Genomic DNA, 5,453 nt, shown 5'->3' on the forward strand with positions numbered 1-5,453 from the left:
ACCAGGTGTCTCACCTCCTGTTTTGAGCCCTAACCATAGTTTTCCTTTGCTTTTCCAAGCTCCTGTTTCAACTGGTCAGTATGCATTTTGGCAGCCTCATTATTCTTTCTTTCTAGATTTAAATCGTTGACTCTGGAAATGATTGAGACTGAAGTTGGCATAATCTCTCCAGCTCAACACCAAAATCCCTACTTGAATTACATCTTTCCCTTGCCATCTCCCTTCAAATGTAGCCTTTGGAAATGAAGACTACACAGACATCATGCTGGTATCTCGCATGAAGCACCCAATGCGGACCAAATTATCTAGGGCTTAGGGTCTCCAAAAGGCTTGGCTGCTTCACAAACCTTGTGGCCAGACTTGCCTCTAATGCACTGGTCTCTGCAGGAAACCTAATCAGCATGGTAGCAATGAAGCACTTCCTCAAACTGCAACCTAAATTCACATAAAAACCAAATGCCTCCCCAAGCTACTCTCTGCAGATTGCTCTAGGAGAGATAATGATATCAAAATGTTTCTCTAATCTAACAGCTGCCTGGAAATGGAGGCAGAGCTCTGAGCCACAGTGAGGGACCGCTTTGGCTGAGGGGGCATCCTCTTGTCGCTGACCTTACGTCCTTTGCTCTTTCCATCTTGTGATGTAAAGTTTAGCAGTGACAGCAGAAGTCTGGAGCAGACTGGGCTGCTCCCCAGAAGGCCACATGCGTTTGACTCCTGTCCATCTCTCTGTCTCTGTAGCTTTATCTGTGTGCAACCTGGCACTGGATTTTATGTTTCCTGTGAATTGCAAAGCTTCATTGAATCGATGTAACTGACAGGGTTTGCTCTACTGTAAATGTTATGTTAAGGCCCCCTCAGCCAGGTATTTCAACATGTGCTTAATTTTAAACATGGGATAGCAGCACCGAACCCAAGGGACTGCTCCGAGGCTTACAGCAAATACTTGAGGTCAGATGGTTTAGAAACACTGGTAGGGGGGAAGAATATTTCTATCTGCTCAGACTCCTCCTTTGCCCATGGACCACTGCCCCACTCAGGAGAGGACACCCTGAGCAGGTCGGAGCCCAGAAACGCTCACTGTTCTGCCACGGAGACGAGCACTCCCCTTGGCGCTGATTGCCTCATTCCTGGAGGTGTGAAGGTTGATAGCCTTTCCCATGGTATTGCCACAGCTTTCAGCATCACTGAACTCTTTGCGTGGCAGAATTATTATTCCTTGCTTAAGTTCTGTGTTGAACATAAATATTTTCTCTAGCAGTAGCTGCAAGCATATTCTTGTTTCTCAGTTGCCATGCTGTGCATTTGCTACTCAGGCTCCAGGCGAACCAGTATCATTTTTTGATGCTTAAAGCAAATGTAAGTTTAAAAGTTATAGATAGAAGAATCTTAATAAGTGGCTGCAAAGGAAAAAGGGAGGCTTGGTCCTCAGCCAGGGCAGCTGATGCATCTGGGAGAGATTGCCTGGATGTGCGGTTTGGCCTGCCATGGTCCCTTGTGTGACCAGAGCGCAGGTGAGGATTGTACCGAGTAGGACAGCAGGTTTGCCTGGGCTCAGCTTTACATACTGAAATAAGTTAAATTGAACTGTAAAAGCCCCTGAGTAGGGATTACAGAATCTGTTTGTGATCACAAAGCACTACATAATTGTAACTGTATACTGCTCGTTTTCTTATCTTACTTGTAAGGTTGATCTGAATTTTAATGAAAATGAGGAACAATGTTTCCCAGATAGTTTGACCAGCTCTGAAGCAATGTTTTGCATTATGTACCTGGAAAGAATAGCTCTGTTAGCTCAATGCCTTTTTTTAAACCTGAAAAACAGAATGAAGATGTTATTTTATTTGTTATTTCCGGTTGGCTGCATTTCCGACATGGGGCCCCGAATCGTGGAGTTCTTTCTTTTCCCTGGTCCTTGTATAGGATGGGACCATTTTACCTGCCTCCCAAACAAAACGGAGAAAGAAACAGAAAGCAACCAATTTAACTGAAATGTCTCAAATAGGAAGGCCATGCCCAAGCCAAGGAAACGTGTAAAAGTCAGAGCAGAGACCCAATAGCTTATGTTGAGTGCACCTCTGCACTGCAGCGTCCACGATGGGAAAGGAGAAAGGCTCCAATCTGAACAGAACTGGGACATTCCCTTAGTGAAGTAACCCAGTACAGAAAAGTTCACCCCACGAAAGACAGCCACCACCTGCCGTGGAGATCAGCTCTCACTTCCTCACGAGGATATCATGGCACAGAAGTAGCTTTGTGGCACTTGGACTGTCTGCGAGGAAAAACACATCTCTGCTGCCCACCCTCCTAAGCCCTTCCTCCTTGTGATGATCACATCTCCCTGACACATGCTTCAGCTCTGCAGTTTCGGCTGCTGGGGACCACTTTCTGATGTAGTCCCTGATGCACCCGATGCAATGAAGGGGATGGAAGGAAGGACAGCCGCCAAGCAGACAGACCCCCGGGGGGGGTTCTGCAGCACCGCTGTCAGCCACAGCAGTGCAGCTGGATTGTCACCTCCTCTTTCCTGGTCCTAGTTCTGAATGGTGCCGTCGTTCCTGCCTCCAGAATAAAATAGACGTGGGAGATGTTTCCACCAAAAGGAAAATGTTTTCTACCAGTTACTTCTCTCTGCTTGTTGGAGAATCCTCCCTCCCTTTCAGGGCCCCTGTAGCTTTCCTTTGTGCCTGTTCTAGGATGAAAAGAGGTAGTCATTGATTGTATTAATAATTCAGAGCCTAATCTCACGGACGGGTGTTCACAGCCCATGAGGTGGCAATCTTTCATCTTGAGTTCAGGATCAGCCAGATCCTTTAGAGGTCAAGGAAGAGAGCTGCAGCATGGAACATGCCTTCAAAATAATAGGCTTAGGAGACTCAGGTGTGTGGCTGCAAATGGCAAATGAAAAGCCCTTATGCTCTGCACTCTCCATGGCCTGTGCAGCTCGAACCAGTAATGTCCACAAACCCCTGAAGGTGCCTTCCATTAACTTCCGCGAGTTCTGGAGCGATCCGCGCTGCACTGCACAACCCGTCAGTTGCCCGGGTGGCCCGCACACCTTCTGCTCGTCAGGACAGCCACCTGCCTGCTGATGACGATCTTGCACTACCATCCCTCTTCTCCCATGGCCAAGCTCCTCCTTTAACTGCCTACTCATTTGTGTAGGCTTAATCTTTTCTGGAAGGACAAAGTGTACCGGCACTATTTGCTTTGTTTGTTTTGCGGCCAAGCAGAGCCTTGCACAGGGAGAGGGCCAAATTCATCTTTAATACAAGTAGGTGAAACTGGTCACAGGCACTAAACTAGGGATTCCCAGGATAAGTAAAGAAAAGAGAAAGCAAAATAATCTGTCTTTCCTTTTCCCCTGGCTGTACTTTACACTGCAGAAGCAAGTTTATGCCATGGCTCTCAAAAGCCAGTGCAAAAGGCCAGCAGTCCATTCTCCATCGAGTCCTTCTCTTCCACAGCTCCACCTCCATCTGCTGGATCTAACGTAATGAAATGGTAGTTGTGTTTTGTTTGCATCCTCCCCCCCCGCCCGCCCCGGGGCCAAGCGCGCGCAGAGGGGAGCCCTCCAAGGCGTGCCTTTACACCTACTTTACACCTTGCTGGCTGTTTATGGCAGAGAAGGCAAGGTCAAAGACATGCACCTTGCACTTGGAACTGGAGGTGCCAACTCCTCGTGCGATGCCGAAGATTAACGGCGTGCTGATAAGGGCTGGGGGAAGTGGCCAGCGGAGACTTCTGAGTGTTCCCTTGGCAGAGGCTGCGCCTCGCTGCAGGGACTCACCGCTCCAGCCAGCGCTCGCTTTTCCCAGCGGAGAGTGAGCTCAGCACCAATTTGCTGCTGCCGTGATGCTCTGCCGCTGTTGTTACCAAGGCATTTTTAGTGCCCTGTGCATTAGCATTTTTTCTGTCTTGTGCTTTGTCTTCTCAGGGAAACAGTTCCACAGAACAACCGGAGAATATGTATTTGTGGCGGCAATTCCCCTCCCCTCCGCCCCACCATGGTAACACAGGCCCCAAGCGCTCAGATTAGTAACGCTCCAGCATACAGTATTTTACAGCGTGGGACTCGAGCCCGTCCCACTGTGCACACCTGCAGAAAGGCCTGTGCTCGCGTCCGCATCTCCCCCATCCTCTTTGTCTGTTATATTCACTTGGCTCTTCTTTAACCAGTTAGTTTACCTTCTTTAAGGCAGGGTTGGTATTTGATTTCCTGTCTGTACAGCATCCCAGGCTGGACAGAGGCAGCTCTGTCTATACTATCATATCCAGACACCATAGTATTCAGAACTGTAAACTGATTTGCAAATAATTATTACAGAAGGATACTATTCTTTATATACCAGATAACTTATCTGGTATACATCAAACTTCTCCCCGTCCTTCCTCTGCTCTCTCTTTACCAATTCATCCACAAATACATTGTTCCTTTGTCAGTACTATATAAGCATAGTATCAACATTTAAGAAGAAAACCTCTTTGATGTCAAGTTTTCTGTAGCAGGGCTGTTTAAATTTGTTATGATTAAATCACATCCATTTTCTAATTTGTACCTAACACACACAGAGATCCCTCTTTAAGCCTTAAGCCTGAGCTGTAGAGGTGCATTTTGTCTTTGCTGCCGGCTTAATCAAGCTGCGGAGAGTCGCTGCGTGCTCTGTGCAATTGTTGCCCCCTGCACCGCAAAGAAAGAGAAAGAGAAGACAGAAGGACTTTGCAAAGGGCTGCTATTATGCGTGCACTAAGGCGTATTTAGTGTGTTTGTGGCTCTGGGGCTGCAGTAATTAACTGTGCGTCTGACACTCCAGCTCACATGGCCTTGCACCCAGAGCTTTTCCACCGCAGCAGCAGAAACGCAGGCACCCAAGCACCCATGCATGCCGAAACCGGTCCAGATGGGAGACCAGTGCCGGTCCGATGGGAGCTGGGTGCTCGGCCCCGGCTCACACCGGGGGCTCAGGGCGGCTGCAGGGGGACCCCAGGCCCCACCGCCCTGCAGCGGCTCCTCTCCCCTCGCCCACGCCCAGCCCGGCCGCACTGTCCCCACCGAGGTGCTCGGGGCGCCCCGACGTGCCCGTGGAGGGGGGGCAGCCCCCAACCCCCGCTGCCCTCCGTGCCCCCCGCTGCAAGCGGAGCGTCCCCCCGCTCCCCGCACACGGAGGGGGCGGCGGGTCCCCCCGGCCGGGGCTGCGCCGCCCTCCCTCGCCGCTGCCGGCTCCCCGCGTCCCCGCCGGGGCGGAGGGAGGGATGCGGGAGGGAGGGAGGGGACCTCCCTATCTGGCGCTATCGCCTCCGCCTGCCTCTCACATGCTGCGGGCGGGCGATGCGGCTCCCCGCGTCCCGCTGAGCGAGGCCGCGCTGCACCCCGCCGGCGCTGCCCTGCGCAGGGCAGGGGGGGCCGCCTGCGCGCCGGGCTGGGGCTCTTCCCCCCACCGCCACCATCCCTTTTT

The sequence above is a fragment of the Apteryx mantelli genome, chromosome 15 (assembly GCF_036417845.1).
Source record: "Apteryx mantelli isolate bAptMan1 chromosome 15, bAptMan1.hap1, whole genome shotgun sequence".
Taxonomy (NCBI): domain Eukaryota; kingdom Metazoa; phylum Chordata; class Aves; order Apterygiformes; family Apterygidae; genus Apteryx; species Apteryx mantelli.